Source organism: Phaenicophaeus curvirostris, chromosome 23 (genome assembly GCF_032191515.1).
Source record: "Phaenicophaeus curvirostris isolate KB17595 chromosome 23, BPBGC_Pcur_1.0, whole genome shotgun sequence".
NCBI classification, from domain to species: Eukaryota; Metazoa; Chordata; class Aves; order Cuculiformes; family Cuculidae; genus Phaenicophaeus; species Phaenicophaeus curvirostris.
Window position 1 is genome coordinate 2,122,006 of NC_091414.1, and position 21,492 is coordinate 2,143,497.

General features: G+C 58.3%; 2 protein-coding genes across 2 annotated transcripts in view; both read right to left on the minus strand.

The window, feature by feature from the left end:
- Window positions 1-4,364, minus strand: part of COL8A2 (collagen type VIII alpha 2 chain) — a 33,188-nt gene extending 28,824 nt beyond the window's left edge. The window contains exon 1 of the mRNA XM_069875304.1: window positions 4,352-4,364. The gene's annotated coding sequence lies outside the window, so the exon portion shown is untranslated. The remainder of the gene's footprint in view (window positions 1-4,351) is intronic.
- C23H1orf216 (chromosome 23 C1orf216 homolog) overlaps window positions 1-21,492 on the minus strand; it is a 281,686-nt gene that overhangs the window by 172,327 nt on the left and 87,867 nt on the right. The gene's annotated exons all lie outside the window — the stretch shown is intronic.

Consider the following 21,492-nt stretch of genomic DNA (forward strand, 5'->3'; position numbering starts at 1 on the left):
GCGGTTTATTATTATGTCTGTGCCGGCATCCAAGTCACCACGCAGGGGAAGCAAGGGGCGGCGGAGCCCTGGCCAGGACGGGAGAGCTAACGGTGTGGGGCATCCCAAGGGCTCCACTGCCATGGGATCGCAGCAGGACACAGCCAGGTTTCCAGCAGCACCCAGCCCCTCTCCCCAAAACATCCAGCACAGGGAACTCCCGAGTGAGAAATAATCGTGGAATGGGTTAGGTTGGAAGGGACCTCAAAGCCCATCCAGTCCCACCCCTGCCATGGGCAGGGACACCTCCCACTGGATCAGGGGCTCCAAGCCCCATCCAACCTGGCCTTGAACCCCTCCAGGGATGGAGCAGCCACCCCTGCTCTGGGCAACCCGTGCCAGTGCCTCCCCACCCTCTCAGCAAAACATTTCTCTCTAGGATCTCATCTCAAGATCATCTCAATGTCCCCCTCCATCTTTGAAAACGCAGTTAATTAGCCCCTCTAATTAGTTGGGGACGGAGCACATGGAGGAGTGGGGAGGCTGGGAACCCTGCCTGTCCCGAATGGAGCCAAGAGCCTGCACCACAGGGAAGGGGATGGGAGGGAGAAACTGGGGGAAGACAAATGCAGCTCAGTGTCTTTTTATCCCTCCCCCCTCCTGAACTATGAGATTTTATTGTCACAGACGTTTTCTTTAGCACAGGGGAATGGAAACTCTGCTCCTTCCCAGGCTGCAGACAAGCTGAAATAGGAGAGAATGACAGAGGGAGCGTGTGAGGAGGGGAAGGGACCAGCCCTGCGTGCCCTCTCCGCCGGGGTTAATGCCTTTTGCAGGTGCCGTTGCCCAAATGCCCTCAACCTGATATTCCCCCAGCTCACGAGGAGCCCGAATGCTGCTCGAGCAGAGGGGAGACACGTGGGGCCCAGAGCCCTGGCAGTAGCACTTTGTCACTCCCATCACAGCTCCCAGAAGGAGACAGAGCATTAAAACCAGGCATTTTTATCTCAACCTTCACAGGAAAGGCTGTGCCGCCTGCCAGCAGCCGAGCGCTTGGATGCACCACGCCGCGCCTGCATCCCGTGATGGATCAGCTCCGAAAACAACACCCCGCTAATCTTCCTCCACAGCAGCCATAAAACTGTCTTCCCAGTTCCTTCGGAGAGGATTTACAGCGCCTCAGAGCATCCTGGAGTGGCTGGAGGAGGCAAGAGCCCCCCGCGGGTGCTGGCCCCACACCTAGGGCGCGTCCTGGCACCGGGGCGATCGATGCCCCTGCGCCTCTTGGCTCCCAGCCGCTCCGCCCTATTTCAACCCCAAACTACCGCTCCCCAGCTTGGCAGCTGCCCCAGAGCATGTCAGTGCTCGGCCCCGGAGACTCTCACTCCGCCTGCCTGAGGCGGCATCCCCCAAAACGCCAGGAGGAGAAGGGTTTCTGGGCACTGAAGTGCAAACAGAGAGGCACCCGCTGGCACCGAGCGTGAAATCCTCCTCCAAAGCCCTTTGGGACCGAGCACTGGGGGTCACCCCACAACCCCCAGGCAGAGCCCACGCTGGGCCCCTCCGACTGCTGAGAAAACACCCAGAAATGCTGAGAAAACACTCAGAAATGCTTATAATGCTGGGCAGTGGGAGTGAAGGCTGCCCCCGAGCTCCCCCCGCACCATATCCGAGTGGGAAACCAAAAACCCGACCCAAGGCGAGCTGCGCTGAGCCCCTGCCAAGAGCCACGGACAGAAATATCCTTGATTTCACCAAGGTGTGAATAACTTTTGACACTTCTAGGGCTTATTGCCTTAAAAAACCTCCCCCAGCAGTCCCCATTCATACTCCACAGGGCTGTGTTTCATATGAATGGAATATATGAATCACTATAAAGAATTTAAATGCTTCCCCGTACAAAGAAAAGCTCCCTCCCTGCCTCTGCTGTTGCAGCCTAAAACAAAGCCATGGCAGAAGACGACGACAAATCCCGATCCCCAACGCGCTGGTTCTGCAGGGAACTCGGCGACGGGGCCAGAATGGGATTTAGTTTGAGCGGAGCAGAGCCAGGCACCTTCCACCACCCTCTTCAACCTGTAACCAACATCCCTGGCCACAGCACTTGTTTTCCAAAACCCCAACCGGCTCCTGACAGCTCCCGGGTTCGCGTCTCCGTGTGCCTTTCACCTTTCAGCTCAGCTCCCCCGTTTTCAGGTTGGAATGAGCACAGAACATCACATTATTCCCATCCTCTTGCCTAGGTCAACCCGCTCAGCCGGGATGATGGAAACAGGGCAATTCTTCCCATTTTTTTAGCAGCTTGGGGTTTGCTGCTTCTTTTCCCTCGGAGACAACTGGGCGAGGAGGAAAAAATGCAATTTGAAGCCAGTTGTGGCCTCAGTGGGTTTCCAGCTGTGATGTTTCATAGAACCATGGAATGGGTTGGGTTGGAAGGGACCTTAAAGCTTATCCAGTTCCAGCTCCGTGCACGCCGTGGCAGCACGAGGGAAGCCAAGCAAGGCTCTGGGCACCCGTGTTTGGTTTGGTCCCTCAAAGAGGGGAGGCAGAAAACCCAAGCGATGCCCCAAGAGCCCCCATCTCCCACTGCCACCAGCCCCGTGTCCTAAATTCACAAGATCCGGCTCTGAAAGGAACAGCTTTGTTTCCCAGTGTCCCTCACTGCCGGATCACAACTGCATTTTTACAGAAGCAATAAAAATCCCAGGAATTCACCGGCCTTATGATTTATTAAACATGTTCCTTATAGCAAAGCTGCTCATAGACGGGGAAATATCTCCAGTAGGTTATTGCCTCGCCTGGGGCTACCGGACAGGGGGAATCCTTCTTGGCTTATTGGAAATGTTCAAAGCCAGGGAACCTGATAGATCAGGAGCCAATTAACAGCAACGCTCTTAAAAATACCAAATAAAATAAGCACCTTGTATTTCCCAAGGTGGTTGTGGAAGGAGCCGCGGTGACCTGCCCCGATCCTGCTGGGAACCGGTACCCGAGGACCGCTGGGTTGAGATGTTTGGGGCAGGGCATCAACCCAAAGGTCACAGAGCTCTCCCCAAAACATTTTTGTTCTCCCAAGCGTATTTCGTAACGACCCAAAGAAAAGTTAGGAAACAGCTCGGTTTGTGTGTTTCCCAAAGACGGCAAAGCTTCCGAGTACAACTCCTTGGAAATGGGACGCGGGTAAAGTGGGTCAGGGGAAAAAGGAGGGATGACAAAAGGGAAAAAGAAATAAAGGAAAGCATGCAGGCTAGGACCTCGCCTGGAAAGAGGAGGTTGGAAGCGTCCTTGCAATATTCCTCTCTGCATGGGGAAAAGTCATCAGAATTACAGGGGCTCGTGACTGAGAAATCCAAGAGATTTGCTCCTGTCCGAATCCGGCGCGACCCATGGGGGATGCTCAGGTGAGAGGGGGGAAAGGGGAGCTGGGACACGGGGAGAGGGGGAGCTGGGGAGTGGAAATGGGGATAAAGGAGCAGGGGAGTGGGAAGCAGGGAGCAAAAAGTGGGACTAGGGCAGCAGGGAGTGGGGAAAGCATGAAGCAGGGAGTGGAAAGTGGGGAGCAGGAAGCTGGAAGTGGGAGATGGATGCGGGGAGCAGGGAATGGGAGATGGGGAGAGGGGAGTGGGAAGGAGGAGAGGGAAGAGGGGAGTGGGGAGAGGACAGCAGGGGAGTGGGGAGTGGGAAATGGGGAGAGGGGAGCAGGGAGTGGGAAATGGGCAGTGGGGAGCTAGAAGTGGAGTGCAGGGAGCAGGGAATGGAAATGGGGAAAGGGAAAAGGGGAGCATGGAGAAGGGAGCAAGAAGTGGAGGAGCAGGGACTGGGAAATGGGGAGAAGGGAGCAGGGACTGGGAAATGGAGAGATGGGAGCTGGAAGTGGAGTGTGGGGAGCAGGGAATGGAAATGGGGAGAGGGGAGTGGGAAGGGGGAAGAGGGGAAAGGGGAGCTGGAAGTGGAGGAGCGGGGACTGGGAAATGGGGAGAAGGGAGTCGGGACTGGGAATGGGGAGAGGGAAGAGGGGAGCATGGAGAGGGGAGCAGGGACTGGAAAATGGGGAGAGGGGAGTAGAGATTGGAAATGGGGAGAGGGGAGTGGGAAGGGGAAAGAGAGGAAAGGAGAGCTGAAAGTGGAGGAGGAGGGACTGGGAAATGGGGAGAAGGGAAGAGGGGAGCATGGAGAGGGGAGCAGGGACTGGGGAACGGGGAGAGGGAACGAGGGAGAGGAAAGAGGGGAGCATGGAGAGGGGAGCGCGGAGAGGGGACTGTGAAACGGGGAGAGGGAATCGGGGAACGGGGCTGGGGGAACGGGGAGCAGGGCAGCAGGACGCGAGGGATGAGAAGCTAGGAGAGAGGAGAGGGTCCCGCGGAGCCCTTACCTCGTCGGAGCGCGGCGGGCGGGCAGGAGCGGCTCGGGACGGGAGCGGAGCCACCGGCGCGGGGCGGAGCGGGGCGGAGCGGGGCCGGGGATGCGGGGAGATGCGGGGCTGGGCTGCCTGCTCCGAGTTCTTCCTATCCCCCACCCCTTTCTCCTCCCCTGCCCCCCTCCCGGGAGGTCCCAGCCCCGCGGCGCCGCTCGTGCGGCCGTCGAGGAGGGAGGATGCGCGCAAAGCTCGGGAATCAAGGGGTTGGGTGGGAAGGGAACTCAAAGCCCATCCAGGTCCAGCCCCCTGCGGTGGGCAGGGACGCCTCCCACGGGACAAGGTTCCTCGAAGCCCCAGCCAACCCGGCCTCGAGCATCTCCAGGGATGGGGCAGCCACCGCTGCTCTGGGCAACCTGGACCGGTGCCTCACAGCAAAACTTTTCTTCCCAAGATCTCATCTCAATCTCCCCTCTTGCGGCTGAAAACCATTACCCGTCGTCCTATCCCTGATCAGGCGCCCCTCCCCAGCTTTCCTGGACCCCCTCTGAAGGCTGCTCTAAGGATGAATCAATAATTCTGTCCCCCGATCCCATTCTTCCCAGCCCCGGAGAGGGGCACAGAGCAAACCCCTGTCCCCCTTCGCCCTCACCTGGTGCAGGGGTGCCCGGTGCCCCAGGGATGCTGATGCCAGCGATACTGGTGGGAAAAGCACCCTGGAATCCTGCTCTTGGGCTGGGTGCTACCTGCCTCCAGCACTGCTTTGGGATGGGGCAGGTTGTGGTTCAATCCTCTCGGCCCATTTGGCAGCCCAGGGCTGGAGCAGCTGGTTCTCACGCTCCCCCAAGCCCGTTCCCTTTGAGGGCATCGGGCCAGTGAGAGCAGGAGGTGCTTCCCCAGCTTTGCTACAGTGGGGGGACCTCATCACCCCAAAAATCCTGCTGCCCAGTGTGGAAAAGCAGGGGAATGCCGCGCTGGTGCAGCCAGGTCCTCGTGCCTCTTGGTTTGGTGCAGCTTCAAACCACACGCTGGGACAGAAATGCTCTCACCGGGGGGAGCGGGATGCCTGCAGCCCCCAGCTCCTGCCTTTGCTTGCCACCATGCCCATTCCCGAGGCGGAGGAGCCGTGGCATCCCGCTGGCAGCCGCGTGCCAGGCACAGCCAAGCCCCCGCGGTCGCTGCCGCAGCTGCTGGGGTACGTGGGCCCCGGGGGTGCAGGGCTCTGTGTGCCCCAGGAGGCAGATTAGGGTTGCTCGGGCAACGGGCATGGAGAAAGCCCGTCTGGATCCGAGCTGACGGGGTGCACAAGGGTGTTTGTTTTCCGTATTAAGCGCCTGAGCAAAGAGGGGGGGGCATCAGACGGCTAATCCCCCCTCAATGCCTTCCCTGGGCGAGCGGCCGCTGCAGGGCTGGACCCTGCTCCCAGGAATGCTGATGTGCTCTGCCATGCACGGAATGGGGGTCCTCACTGGTCCTGGAGGAGGCAGGGAGGGGGGTCCACACAAAGTTTGTGCTACTTCAGGCCATGATGAGGAGCTTAGAGCAGCCCTAGAGCTGCTCCTGGCCATGGCTGAGCTGAGCTGAACCGAGGAACCATCACCTGCTGTTGGGGACCGCAGCCCCAGAGGGATTCTGCTAGAAAAATCTGCTCTGCTGGCATCTCAACCCTGTGTCTGCCATGCCCGGGCTGTGTCACCCCTCCTGCCCTCCTCATTGCTCTCTCCAACTCCCTGAAAGAAGGTTGTGGAGAGGAAGGAGCTGGGCTCTTCTCCCAAGGGACAGGGGACAGGACGAGAGGGAATGGCCTCAAGCTCCACCAGGGGAGGTTTAAGCTGGACATTAGGAAAAAATTTTTCATGGAAAGGGTCATTGGGCACTGGCAGAGGCTGCCCAGGGAGGGGGTTGAGTCACCTTCCCTGGAGGGGTTTAAGGGCCGGGTGGATGAGGTGCTGAGGGACATGGGTTAGTGATTGATGGGAACGGTTGGACTCGATGATCCGGTGGGTCTCTTCCAACCTGGTGATTCTATGATTCTGTGATTCCTGCCTGGTGCTGGGGAGCTCAGGTGCGAGGCAGAGCATGGAGGGGCCTCTGCCAGCACAGCAGCTCCAGCAGCTCCGAACCGACCTTGTTTCACTGGAGCTCTCACTGGCAAAGCATTTCCTCTGCACGCAGACTCATTAGCCAGCACAGACATTCCTCTGTCCCACAGAGCGAGCCACCGGCTGCAGCCTCACTCCATGCCGGCCTCTCCCACCTGGCATCGCCCCCGCTCTGTCTCGCTCCTCCGCAGCCCCCGCGCCTGCCCCTTCGCCAGGATGGAGCCCAGGGTGCAGCTGTGCCACCCTCGCTGCGCTGCCCTGCTTATCCTATCCTAGAATCATAGAATCACCAGGTTGGAAGAGACCCACCGGATAGTCGAGTCCAACCTGGCCATGCACAGGCTCTTTCCCTCTGCCCAGCCACTCTGGAGCACCAGGGAGCATCGCTCTGCGCTGAGCAACATCCCCGCAGGGCCACCCCGAGTGGTGCACATGGGGCACAGCGATGAGCGTGTCTGTGAGGGCACACGCAGCCACGGCTGCTGGAGGCACCGCTGATCCGGAGTGGCTTGTCCTGGGACACAGCTCATCCCAGATATAGGTCATCCTGGGACACAGCTTATCCTAGATATTGCTCATCCTGGGACACAGCTCGGCCCTGGACATGGTTTGTCCTGGACACAGCTCATCCAGGGACATAGCTCAGCCTTGGACTTGGCTCATCTTGAGGTGCAGCTCAGCCCTGGACATGGCTTTTCCAGGACACAGCTTGTCCTGGGCCAGAGCTCATCCTAGATACAGCTCATCCTGGCCACAGCTCATCCTGGGACGCGGTGGCAGCAGCGCGGGGCCGCGTGCCGGCTGTGCCGAGCGGCTGCTGCGGGCTCTCCTCCTCGGTGGGAGAGGGAAGCCGAGCTTAGTGTGGGATTTAGCAGCTCTGCTGCCTCTAACCTCTGGCAGCTCCGTGCCTGCCTGCCGTGCCAGGGCTCCACGGTGGCCCCGGCCTCCCAGGTTGGCAAGAGACGATGCCTTGACGTTGGCATCAAGCTCGTCCTGCAGCGACTTTGAATGAGGCAGCGAGATTCTCGGTGCGCGGGCACCGCTGCGCCCAGGGGCTGCTCGTGGGATCCTGGGTTTTCTCCCCCTGAAAGCCCCATCCCAGCCACTGTGCTGCTCCGCACAGGAGGAACGAAAGAGAGGGAGGAGAAATAATTCAATCTAGGGCTCCAAAATGACTTAACTTAATTTTGGTGGGTCATGGACATAATCAAATCAGCCCTGTGCATTGCAATATCGTTTCCATGTTTCCACAAGAAGGATAATTGGGCTCTGAAAAGCAGCGCTCGGTGCTAGGCAGGAAAATGTGCCCTGGAGGTGGGAGGTGGCTGGGGGCTGAGCTGGTGGCTGCTGAGCAGAGCCCTGTCCTGTGTCCCCACAGCAGGAGAAGCTGATCCCAGCCGGCCACGCACGCTGGGATGGATGATGGAGCTCACTCGGTTTCACCAAGCCATGCAGAGGGTCGGGGTGCATCACTGCGGCTTCGCAGGTGGAGAGATGAAGGCGAGAGGTGGGAGGAGGCCACGCAGCGAGCAGCAGTGTCTGCACAGCGCAGGGCGAGCCACGGCTCCGTGTGGAGCGCGGTGCCAGATCCCAGCCTTCGGGAACATTCAGTGATGGATTAAATGCAATCTGACTACCACTGTGGGAGGTTGGAGAGAATTACTTCATACAAATGCACTTCGGAAAGTATTTAGAGTCAAATTTTCAAAAGCCCCTGAATGATTTAAGAGCCAAAATCCCATTTTCCAAAGTCACTTAAGTGAGCGAGAGAAGATCAGTAAAGAAAACACGGGGCTGGTGGGGAGCGGCTGTGGTGGCCGCGGGTGCAGGATCCCAGCGCGGCCGCTCCGCTGATGGGCTGCAAGGTGCTGGGTCGAGCAGTAGCCGCAATCGGCCACCGCAGCCACCACCCTGGGAGACACGAGGATGCTTTGGCCTCCAAAAGCATCCCCTGCGCTTCTGCCCCGCGGGGTCAGCTCAGGACGGGGCTGGGTCCCAACAGGCTGGTTTGCAGGGGATGGTGTCGCTGGGCTCACAGATGGTGCCGGCACGTGGGGACACCACGGCCACCTCTGCCACCACCGGCTCGGAGCGCAGACCCCGCTGGGGCAAAAAGGGTCCCCAGCTGTAATGGGAGAAGGCAGGGCTGCAGCTGGGAGCCGCGCGGCTACTTCCCTTACCCCACAACCGCTGCAGCCTCCTAAAAGCATCTCTAGTTCCCCGTTCAGCATCCTAATGAACCGCAAGGGCAGCTGGGACCCTCTGAGGCAGCAACCACCGAGACTCGACCCCCCCAAAGAGCAAATCCCAAAGCAATTAGCTTTGCAAGCTTCGGCCAGGCTGGTGGAGGTTCCACATTCCTCGGTGGCTATAAAGCTCTTTACTGGGATTGTTTTTCTGCGTAAGGGCTGCCCGGGGTCCACATGGCCGTGGCTCCAGCTCCTAGCACCTTTGGTGCATGTCGTAAAAAAACACTCTTAGCACGTTGACTTTGCTCGAGCTAAAAAGGAGCGGGGTTTATATGCTTCCCCCGGTGGAAAGCATAAAGGATCTGAGACAGAATTCTTGCTCCAGGATCCTTTACAATTCCTGGAGGACATTTTTGGAAAGGGAAGGGTTGTATTTACTTTGGCAGCTGACTCCGCTCCTATATACATACGCATGGAAAAACTGCACTCACCTAACATTTCCAGGGCTCCTTTTCCTGCAGAGCCAGCCCAGGTGGGAGCTGGCGGCCCGGGACCACTGCTGGGAAATGGCACGTTGACTTGGAAGCCACAGAGGAGCTGAAGGTTAAACTTCTCCCCTTGAGTGCCCTCCGAGGCTGCTGGATCTTCCTGGCAAGTGTTTGCTCAGAGCCGGTGGGCAAAGGTGGCCAAGCCCTGAGTAGAGAAGGGAGAGAAGAGTCGCTGGGGTTGAGGAGCAGGAGGAGGAGGAGAAGGAGGAAGAGAAGGAGGAGGAAGAGAAAGAGTAGAAGGCAGATAAGGAGAAGAAGGAGGAAGAGAAGGAGGAGAAGAAGGAAGAGAAGAAGGAGGAGGAAGAGAAGGAGGAGGAGGAAGAGAAGGAGGAGGAGGAAGAGAAAGAAGAGAAGGCGAAGAAGGAGAAAGGAGAAGGAGAAGGAGAAGGAGAAGGAGAAGGAGAAGGAGAAGGAGAAGGAGAAGGAGAAGGAGAAGGAGAAGGAGAAGGAGAAGGAGAAGGAGAAGGAGAAGGAGAAGGAGAAGGAGAAGGAGAAGGAGAAGGAGAAGGAGGGCTTGTTGGCACCACTGGTGGAGCAGGAGCATGAGCAAGAGATGTCTCCAGCCCCGTGGCGTCACAAAGGTCACAGGGACAGGAGTGGCATGACCCCAGCACCGAGGCATCCCCAAGGACTTGGCTGTGCAGGCAGCTGGAGAGGGGCAGCACCTTGCTCGCCGAGGCGTCGGGGTGGGAGCAGGAGGTGAAGTGACCCACGGTGCCGTTAAACCCAGCAAATGCGAAACAGCCAGACAAATCCTGGCGCAGGGTAGGGCTTGAAATAGCTCAGCACGGGCCCGGCGATGCGGCGTCCAAGCCAACAGCAGCGGCAGCAGCTGCTCCTGCGCTGGCTGGGCTCAGCGCTCGCATCCCTCGCCCACCGCAGCGGCAGCTGAGGATGTGAACAGCCCTGCCTGCAGCGCTGGGGCAGCAAACCAGGGAGATGCATGGTCGAGAACCCTCTGCGCTATGTTTTTTTCCTGAACACATTAATTCTCAGCTGCTTTCTAGGGGAGGAGGGACTACGTGGTTCCCCAAGAGCCCCAGGAGCTGCAGCGAGAGCAGCCCTACCCATGGGTGCCCTTGCACATCGGGCTCTGTACCACATCAGGGCATGGTGAAACACAGCTCCCTGGGGAACAGCAGCATTTGGAGTGTGGAATCAGCTGGAAAACGCACTCTTTTCCTGGTTTTTCCAGCATCACCTTAACCCAAAACAGCTCCTCGAGATGATAGCTTGGCTGGAGGGGACACGGCAACCCTGGAGCTCACCACAGCCCTGGATCTCACCACGGCTCAACACGATGGGGCCGATGCAGCCAGAGCCAGACACCATCCCCACGATGTCCCATGTCCCACGTGCCCCCTGCCGCCCTCCTCTTCCCTCCCTGTGTCTCCAGCCTTTCCGTGGCTGCTGCGATTAATTCCCTGACAGTGGGGTAGGAATAAATCCACTTGTTGGCACGTTGTAAATTCATCACGTGCTGGGAGCGCGCGTTCCAGCCCACCGTAAACACCCCTGGCTACGAGCTAGTAAATCTGCCTCCAGAGCCGCAGGGGAACGGGGTCTCTGGGTCCCAGGGGCTGCTTCGTTCCAGGGCTGTGGTGACCCCCCACCACCCTGCTGTCTCTGGGGTGGGGTGATTCAGGAGAGAAGCCAGCAGGAGTAGATCCACTTGGCTGCTGTCACCCTCCTGGTCTGCATCCCTCCTCCCCACACCATTCCTGCACCAGTGACCGGTGTGGGTGCTGCCATCTGCTCCCATGGGTGCTGGGGACGTAGCCCATGGGATGAGGACAAGGTCCTGCAGCCATCCAGGAGCTGCCCTTGGCTTTCTCTGACCCACCTGGCGCACGCAGCAGCACGAAGGAGGTTTGCTGCTCCCAGTACTGAGCTTTTTATGCAGTAAAGTAGCTCTAAAAGCAAAAAAAAAAATAAAAATAATATTTTACTATCCACCAAACATCTGCTGTTTCGTTTTATGGGGGGTCATTCTCCAAGGAGGTCCAGCCGGCAGAGCAGAGGCAAAAAGCCCAGGTCCTGGTGGGCTCCAGGCTCCTGGTACCCCCCAGCTCAGCTGCCCCCAGCCCCATCCCACCCCAGAGTGCCCAGTCCAGGACGGGCAGCCACGCTGGGGCATGGCCTGGGGAAATGCACTTGTTGCTTTATGATTTTTATCAGCCACGCTATTGTTGGGGCTGTCAGCAGGTTGCCCTGGGGAGGCGGCGTGGGGACCCTGCTCAATGGGCGCCAGAGCAGGGCTGCATCCTCCGGCACCCCGAGAGCCGCCTGCGAGGCCAGATGGTGCGTGAGCAGCTCCGGAGGGCAGGGCTGGGGAGAAGTGGCCCTGGCTGGTTCCCATCGCATTCCCCAGGAGAGGAAGGCACAGCTGCCCTTTCCCAGAGGAAACCGAGCGCTCGGGATGTGGCATCGCCGGTGCCCGGAGGTGGGGTTGCAGGATGTGACCAGCGTGCCAACGGCTGGTGCTGCCACAGCTCCCGGGACGGAACGGACCCCAAGCCCTCCGGAGATACAGCTGTGGGGATGGGGTCCCACCAGGACAGAGAATCATAGCATCATAGAATCACCAGGTTGGAAAAAACCTCTTGGATCATTGAGTCCAACCATTCCTACCTGCCACTAAACATGGAGAGGTGGCTGTGGGGCTGGGGTCCCACCAGGACATGGAGAGGTGGCTGTGAGAATGGGGTCCCACCAGGACATAGAATCATAGAATCATAGAATCATCAGGTTGGAAGAAACCTCTTGTATCATCGAGTCCAACCATTCCTACCTGCCACTAAACATGGAGAGGCGCCTCTGGGGCTGGGGTCCCACCAGGACACGGAGAGGTGGCTGTGAGAATGGGGTCCCACCAGGACATAGAATCATAGAATCATAGAATCATAGAATCACAGAATCACCAGGTTGGAAAAGACCTTGGATCATCAAGTCCAAACATTCCTATCCGCCACTAAACATGGAGAGGCAGCTGTGGGGCTGGGGTCCCACTAGGACATACAATCATAGAATCATAGAATCGCCAGGTTGGAAAAGACCTCTTGGATCATCAGGTCCAACCACTCCTACTTGCCCCTAAACACGGAGAGGTGGTTGTGCGGTTGGGGTCCCACCAGCACATGGAGCGACACATGGCTGGGCGCAGGCATGACACACAGGGACGTGTCAGCCCCTGCAGCTCCTTTTCCTCCTCCTCCACCCCTTGTGCCCTCTTTGCCCGTGCCGGTGGGAACCGCATTCTCCACGTGGGCACAGCTTGGGAAGCTCTGGGCCACCACGGCTCGTGCCAGAGGGTGCACGGGAGGCTGTGCCGCCCGCCCCGCCGGCCTGAGAGCTCCCGGCAGCTCCAGCCCTCTATGAAATAATTTGTTATTTTAGTTGTAAAACAGTAAGTGGCCTCTTTCCAGGCAGCGCGAGGGAAAAGCCAAACGAGCCCCACTCCTGGTAATGACTGAACCATTCAGTCAGCACGGGCAGGGCTGGCGGAGGAGCAGGAGCCCCTCGCACCCCTCACTGGGCTGCGCTGCCGTAAGGACCGGGGTGATGATTAATTATTGGGGCTGTCACCTCTCTGAGCAGCTTTTGTACAGAGCGAGCAGGCTGGGGCCGTGCATATGAGCAGGGACACCTCCCTCTGGATCAGGGGCTCCAAGCCCCATCCAACCTGGCCTTGAACCCCTCCAGGGATGGGGCAGCCACCCCTGCTCTGAGCAACCTGGGCCAGGGCCTCCCCACCCTCACAGAAAAACATTTCTTCGCAAGATCCCATCTCCATCTCCCCTCTTTCATCTGAAAACCATTCCCTCTTGTCCTCTCCCTGATCAAGACCCCCTCCTCAGCTTTCCTGGAGCCCTTTTCCGTACTGGAAGCTGCTCTGAGGTCTCCTCAGAGCCTTCTCCTCTCCAGGCTGAACAACCCCAACCCTTCCAGCCTGTTCCCCAGTGCACGGAGACGGGTACCAGTTTGATGTGGGCAGCAGGGCTGTGTACTGGGTGAGGTGGGAAGGCTCCCTTGGTGCCGTGGTGACCAGAGCAGGGTGTGGGTGAAGCTTAGCACCGCCAGGCACCCCAATCCTGGTCACGCAGCACCCACAGCCCAGTCCACAAACCCAGGTGCCCTGCAGTGACCTTCTCGAGCACCAGCCTGATGTGGACCAGCTCAAAAGCTGACGTCGCTTGACTTTTATCCCAGCCCAAAATCAACATAGAGACTTTTCTGCAGACAAGTGGGGCCGGGGGGAGGAACTGTGAGGTGGAGAAGGGTCTTTTCCTTGATCTACTCTTAGATTAATAAAGCTGAGAGCCTGCTGGCTTGTTCAGGTGGAGGCTAACACGAGCAGCACCCCCGTGCTGGCTGGGGCTCAGCCTGTGCTCAGCGAGGGATGTGCCCAGCTGAGCCTTGTTCAATTAATGTGGGTCTGGTAATGACTTTCTGCTGATACTGATGGAAGGTTCTTTTAAAATCAGCGCCCTCGTGTCCTTTCCTCTTCCCAGTGCAGGCGCGGGGACACAACAGCTGCAGCTCTGGGGCTTGGACGTACCCACAGATGCAGGTGGGTGCTGGTGGTGGCTCCTGGATGCATTTGCTTTGTGCTGGGGAGGACTGGAGCAGCTGGAAACTCTGGGGCAGGGTGAGGCAGAACCACCTGGGATGCAGGGATGAGCTGATGGCTCTGTGGGAGCAGGGTCAGGCGCAGCCCAGGTAGGGTCCAGCCAAGTCCAGATGTCCAAACCTTGGTGCTCGCTAGCGCAGGCAGAGGTAGCTCCTCACCAGTTGATGGACATCGCTCTGCCTCTGTGCTAGGAGGGCTGCGTGCTCCTCCTGCTGAGCTTCAGAGGCGGTTGGCAGCCACGAGAAGGGAGGTGCAGCTGGCTGGGAGCTGGGGGTATGGCAGGGGGCAGGTGTTGATGGCTTCTTGGCATCTTCCCTTGGCCCCAGCAATGGGGAGACCTGAAATGCCCCCTCCTGTCACTGCAACTGGGAGCTCCAGGGGTGCAAGAGGAGCTCAGGGATCTTGACTCTCCATCAGTAGAAATGGGGCTGCCCATGGATTAGGTACAGAGGACCCAGCAGAGCATTTCCTTGGGGTCGCTCCCTGGGATCCTACGAGGTCTTGCGGCGATGCTGAGGCAGCCCTGCCGTCACTCCTGGAATTTGGCAACACCCCTCCCTGCTGTCAGGTTTTAGAGTCGAGTCCTCAAAAATGCGAAATATTCAATGGGAATCAAGGTTGGCCTGAAGATTTTTTTTTGATCTTTTAGCAATTGCTGCAGTATTGCTGTAAGTACATCCAGATGGCTACAGACCACACAGAGGCAGCGCGCCCCGCTGCCGCCGGCACCGCCACCTTCGGGCCACCCCATCCCGGCTCCGAGGCCTTTGGGACGCGCCAAGGGAAGCGCTGGAGGATATGGAAGGTCGAGCTACGTGTTATTAGGGTGAAGCCTAATGGGAGGCTGCAGGGTGACCTGTCCCCTAGGGCTGATGGCTCCGAGGGATGCTCCAGAGAAGAGCAACAAGGCTGGGGAAGGGGCTGGAGAACAAGCCTTATGAGAGAGCTGGGGGTGTTTAGCCTGGAGAAGAGGAGGCTGAGGGGAGACCTCATTGCTCTTTCCAACTACCTGAAAGGAGGTTGTGGAGAGGAGGGAGCTGGGCTCTTCTCCCAAGTGATAGGACAAGGTGGAATGGCCTCAAGCCATTCAGGTCCAGGTTCAGACTGGACATCAGGAAAAAATTTTTCACAGAAAGGGTCATTGGGCACTGGCAGAGGCTGCCCAGGGAGGTGGTGGAGTCCCCATCCCTGCAGGTCTTTAAAAGATGGGTTAATGAGGTGCTCAAGGACATGGTTTAGTGGCAGATAGGAATGGTTGGACTGGATGATCTGAGGTCTTTGATTCTATGCTGCAGCAGAGCAGCATCCTAGCTGGGTTGCATCCCTGGGGCAGAGATGAAACCTCCAGCAAAGCTTTACTGAACATAATGGGGAGCTGAACATCGCTGAAGTTATAGATCAGCTGCTGAGAAGCGATACTAAACCATGTCTTAAAACCTTTGGCTCCATCTCCTCTGCTCCCTGCGTGATCCCTGCTGCAGGCTGTGACGGGTTCCTCGTTCGGCGAGTCGCTGCCTGGCTCCGTGTGTTAATTCGCTGTTTATTTGATTTGAGTGTTTCTGTGACTTTAAATGGGAGGGAAAATGGTTGGTGTAATTCATTGCAGGTGAGCTGCTGTGTGTGCAGCTGGGTGTGTTCTGGGTGCTCTCAAAGAAGGCTCCAAGGAGATCTTATAGTGACCTTCCAGTACCTGAAGGGGCTACAAGAAAGCTGGGGAGGGGCTGTTCACAAGGGCTTGTGGTGATGGGATGAGGGGCAATGGGGATAAACTGGAGAGGGGCAGAGTTAGACTGGACATAAGGAGGAATTTCTTCACTATGAGGGTGGGGAGGCCCTGGAACAGGTTGCCCAGGGAGGTTGTGGCTGCTCCATCCCTGGAGGTGTCCAAGGCCAGGTTGGATGGGGCTTGGAGCCCCTGATCCAGTGGGAGGTGTCCCTGCCCATGGCAGAATGGCTAGAACTGGATGACCTTTAAGGTTCCTTCCAACCCAAACTATTCTATGATTCCTGAGGGGTGCCTGGTCCCAGCACTCGGTGCTTTGCTTCCCGCTGAGGGGTGTGTGGTGCGGTGGAGCCGTGCTTGGTGCACGTGTCCTGGTGCTGCTGCCCACCTTCCCCTCCTGGCTCCTCCAGATCTGAGAGGCAAGCGATGCTAAATTAGCTGGGAGGCTCAGCTTAACCCACTACTCATCTTCCTCCTGCCCGGAGCCGTGGTGGGAGCAGGGCTGGTGGGAAGGTGCAGGTGCCGGGGTCTGCTGGGAGCAGGCAGAGGCTCCTGCAGAGCTCACGGATGCTGCCAGCTCTGACTTCTGCTCTCGCTCCTTGCAGGAGCGACAACTGTTTACCCAAAGCTTGCTCCTTCAGGGAACAAACCCATGGTGGCTTTTGTCGAACGGCACGAGCATTTCTAGGGAGACTGGAATTTCCTTTCCCAAAAGCCACTTCCCATTAAGGAAAACATGTTTTGACCAAAACCTGAAGCTCTATTCTCTTCTCTGTTTTGCTGAAAGCAGAAGATAAAGTGTTTGTGGTGTGAGGTGGGTGCCAGTGTCCCTTGGTGCAGAGGGGACGAGGGGCTGCCCTCCACCCCCAGCCAGCATCGCCCCTCGGCTCGTGGTACCCAGCAGGGATGCTCCTGGTGCTTTCCTCCTGCTCCTCTCCCATCGCACAGAGAAAGGTCCTGCTCCCATCCCCACTCCCCTCCTCACCTCCAGTCCTGGCAGAGCACCCGCGGGCCAGTGGCCGTTCTCTCCCTCCCCTCCGCTGCCCACCAACCCGAGGAAGTCGGAACCGCAGAGCTCTTGAAAGCATTTTTTTGGTGGAGACCACCGGTACAGAGAGATTAAAATTGCTGTTGTTTCTTCCATTACTCAGCTTTCCTGAATTATGGGGTGTAATACTCAGGGAGTGGGAATAATTAGGGGAGAACAATGGCAGGCTTGAAGGCTTAAATACGCCTGTGTGGTACTCCCAGCCAGTCCAGCCTGCTGTCACATTTCTCTAGGCCTCCATTTTCCACGGGCTGTGCCAAAGCCCTTTCCACTACTGGTACCCGTTCTTCGCCTTCCTCATTCCTTGGGCTCCGCTTCCCATCCCGCCTGCCCCGGGTAACGCTCTGCTCCCTGGCTCCCAGCTGGCACCCGGCACACGGCTCCCTGTGCCCTGCCCAGAGAGGATGCCGGAGCCTAAGGGATGCAGGAGCCCAGGGTAAAGGGATGCAGGAGGATGCAGGAGCTATGGGAATGTAGGAGTCCTGGGTAGGAGGATGCTGGAGCCCAGGGTAAAGGGATGCAGGAGCTATGGGAATGTAGGAATGCAGGGCAGGATGATGCTAGAGCCCAATTTAAGGGGATGCAAGAGCTCAGGGAGTGTAAGAGTGCTGGGTTGGAGGATGCTGGAGGATGCTGGAACTTGGAGATGCAGGCGTGCTGGTCAGGAGGATGCTGGAGCCCAGGCTAAGGGGATGCAGGAGCTATGGTTTTGTGAGAGTGCAGGGCAGGAGGATGCTAGAGCCCAACTTAAGGGGATGCAGGAACTCAGGGGATGTAAGAGTGCTGGTCAGGAGGATGCTGAAGCCCGGGCTAAGGGGATGCAGGAGGGCAGGGCAAGGGGGATGAAGGAGCTCAGGGGATGTAGGAGTGCTGGGGTAAGGGGGTACAGGAGCCTGGCTGGGATGTTGGAGCCTGGAGGATGCAGGACAGTGCAAGAGGATGTTGGAACTCGGGAGATATAGGAGTTCTTGGCAGGAGGATGCAGGAGCATGGGGTAAGGGGATGCAGAAGGTCAGGGCAGTCCACATCACCTCTTTGCTCCCTCCAGACTCCTCTGCACCGGGCAGGCAGAGATACCACTGAGTCAGGCTCAAGCAGGGTTTCTTCCCTCTGTGGGGACACTCCTCTTGCTCCTCCATGAGCTCTTGCTCAAGTGCCTTCCCAGCAATGGCCTTGCTGCTGTGGGACCTGGGGGAGCAATAAGAGCTGTGGCTGGGGAGCTTGGGCAATAGGGCTGTGACGCTGACGCTGGCTCCGGCTGGGGTACGGGGAGCCCCCTGCCTGGCAGTGGGACAGGGACGTGAGGCCACAGCCCTGGGCAGAGCTGGCGCCGTGCCTGGCAACGTCCCTCCGAGCTCTTGGATGTCAGCGCTAGCACTAATTAAAACAAAATCAATATTTTTTTGCTGGGGGGGAAAAAAAAAAGAGACATTGTTCTGGCAAGCACTTTCCCTGAGCGAGATCTCATGTCTCAGCTGCCTGCATGTGACGGGCAGGGAGAAGCCAACGGGATCCCGCGCTGAGATGAAAGCCTGGGGCTTTGCTTCATTTGGGGAGGGAATTGGTTATAAACTTAGAAATCATTTTGCTTCTGTCTCTATTAACTGCTTGGAAGCCTCAGCTGCAGCCTGTTTGCTGTCACCCAGGAGTCTGGTTTGGTCCTGCTTGGGATGAGCTGTGGTGGGGATGGGATGGGGTCAGGGATGGGTCCCGGGGAGCTCCTGTGCCACCCCGATCGGTGCCTCTACAGTGCTGGAGGTGGCAGGGCTGGAGCCAAGTGCTTTCAAAGCAACCCCCAAATCCCAGCGTTGCCGGGTTCTTCTGGGCTCAGGGAACGTCACCTGCAGGCAGTGGGACTCAAGCCAATGTGAGAATCTGAGCTTATGTGATGTGTGGCTGAGCAACCCCTGGCATCCCGCGGCTTAGCACCGGGAGCTAGGGCTGCCTGGGCACCGAGTGCTTCAGAAAACCTTCCAAAGGCTATGCCAGGAGGGAACAGGGTCCCCAGGGCTGCTAAGGGGACACCCCAAGAGCAGCAGGGATGGGCTGAGAGCAGCTCCTGCCCCAGGATGGGTTGGATCATAGAATCATGGAATGGTTTGGTTCAGAAGGGACCTCAAAGCTCATCCAGTTCCACCCACCCATGGGCAGGGACACCTCCCACTGGATCAGGGGCTCCAAGCCCCATCCAGCCTGGCCTTGAACCCCTCCAGGGATGGGGCAGCTGCCCCTGCTCTGGGTAAAGATGCCCTTTGCAAACCTGCCTTGCTGGGACTCTGGGAAACACAGACCATTCCAGTGGTTCCCTTCCTTGGAAGCCACAATTATAACTATTTTAAAAGAAAACAAACATTTTTCATCAAAATGCTTGTCTGCTCCTGCCCCACAGCCAAAAGTCTCGTTGTGGGCCAATTCTGCTCAGCACCAGCAGCTTCCTGAGCTGCCTTTGGGCAAATCTATCCCAGCTGGACCCTCGGAGCTTTGGCTGCGTTTGGTAATCGGCCCTTGGAGGAGGTCAGAAAGGTTGGGTTGTGGTCCCGTGTTCCCCTCGGGGTCTTTGTTTCTGACATGGCAGCGAGTTTATGGTTTAAGTGTCCTCCTGCCCCTCTTTTAGACGCAGCCCGGCTGGTGCCGTGTCCCCGTGCAGCATCCCGGGCAGCGGCTTCCAGAGGGGAGCAGTGCCGGCAGGACAATAGCGGCTGTGGTTTTAATTATTGGGGGTTTGTGTGGAGCTGAACGAGAAACCGAGAGCAGCGAAACCACAGGGAGGAAGGCGGAAAGGATGGTGTTTGGCCAGCTGCCTGGTGGGAGGCTGGACCGACCCGTGGCCAAGAGACTGTTGGCATCCTGGTGGGGCCGTGGGGCGAGGGCAGCGCAGCTCGTGTCCATCTGCTTCCCCGTGACCGTCGTGCCCTTGCCCGGGGCTGTCCCTTCCCGTCACAGCTTGGTGGGAGCTGCTGCTGAGTGGGGAAACACATCACTGCGTGGTGACTGGGGAGCACAGAGCCAACCTGGGGCAGGGAGAAGGGAGATCATAGAATCACCAGGTTGGAAAAGACGCATCGGATCGTCAAGTCCAACCATTCCCATCAATCACTAACCCATGTCCCTCAGCACCTCGTCCACCTGGCCCTTAAACCCCTCCAGGGAAGGGGACTCAACCCCCTCCCTGGGCAGCCTCGGACACTGCCCAATGAACCTTTTCATGAAATACTTTTTCCTGATGTCCAGCCTGACCCTCCCCTGGTGGAGCTTGAGGCCATTCCCTCTCGTCCTGTCCCTTGTCACTGGGGTGAAGAGCCCAGCTCCCTCCTCTCCACAACCTCCTTTCAGGGAGTTGGAGAGAGCAATGAGGTCTCCTCTCAGCCTCCTCTTCTCCAGGCTAAACACCCCCAGCTCTCTCAGCTGCTCCTCTTGTTCTCCAGCCCCCTCACCAGCTTCGTTGCTCTTCTCTGGACTCGCTCCAGAGCCTCAACATCCTTCTTGTGGTGAGGGGCCAGAACTGAACACAGGATTCGAGGAGCGGTCTCACCAGTGCCGGGTCCAGAGGGAGAAGAACCTCCCTGGCCCTGCTGGCCACGCCGTGTCTGATCCAAGCCAAGATGCCCTTGGCCTTCTTGGCCACCTGGGCCACTGCTGGCTCATGTTCAGTCGAGGTGATCTGGGTCCCTGTCCTAGATGCTCCTCATCCCTGGATGTGCTGCTGGTGCCTGGCGGTGAGGACGTTTCTCGCTGTGTTTCTGTTCACCCAGCACTTTAACAGACGCCTTCGCTGCAGCCGTTGACTTTCAAAGGGCTGGAGCAGCTCTGCAGCCGGGCAGAGCGTGGGAGGAGGTTGCTTGTCCTGCTTAGGAAACACAAAACAATAAAAGAGGAACAATGGGGCCTCCTTCCCTTCACCCAAAATACCAAATGCCACCAAAACGTGGCAGAGGTCCCAGCGGCGCTTGCTGGGGCAGCTCTCGTGTCTCCTGGCCTGAGGGGAGCCGCACAAACCTCCTCCTCTTCCTTAGCCCTGGCAAGGGATGCTGCAGGAGCCTGGGTGCCAAGGAGCGGTGCCAAAGGGTTGCCCTGCCCTGACGCTGCTGCCAGCGGGCATTCCCAGCCTTGGAAACCATCTTTGGGCCAGGACAGTGGCTTTGCAGCGTGGTTGTGCCACAGGGAAGGGTTTTGCAGCAGCCTGGGGGGTGGTTTATAACATCATTCCCCCACTCAAAGTCCTCAAGCTGTTTCTAGGTGGAGAACACGGTCATTTGGTGCCTGCGTGGTGCCAGGTATGAAGAGATGCTCAGCTGGGTGTCCTGGGATGGGGATGGATTCATGCCCCGGCTGGAGCTCACATCCCGAGCATCCTCCTGATGCTTGGCCCTGGTGCTACCAAGGGTTTTTCAAGGCACGGTTACAGCTGGTTCTTGGGGACACGGGGCTGGACCAGCCTGAGGGGCTGGGGCTGAGCATCCCAGGCTTTGTTGAGCCATGAGCGGATGGTACCAGCCTGGTGCTGCCTGCATCTCAGCTGCTCAGGGCTGCCAGCCCCATCAAGGACCCGCTGTCCCCAACACACAAGCCCTCGATGGGTGAAACCTCCTTTGCGTGGCCCCAGCGAGCACCCGGCACCCTGGCCAAGCACATCTGGCTGAAAGCTGTGGGAGCTGCCCTGGCAATGAGGACACCAGTCCGGAAACGCTTCTCTCCTAGAGAGATTCCCTCATCCCATCCAGGCTCCTCTCCCTCCCCCATCCGTGGGTGCTGGGTCTGTGAAGGGACGATGCCCAGAGGTGCCTGGTTTTTGTGGCAGAGGCTGAGCTGGGAGCTCACTTTCCACCAGTGAAGGGAGGAGGGATGGCCCAGCTCTGGACCAGCATGAGGGTGGGATGAGGATGCTCTCAGCACAAGGTGGTGTGGGAGCCCCCAGCAAA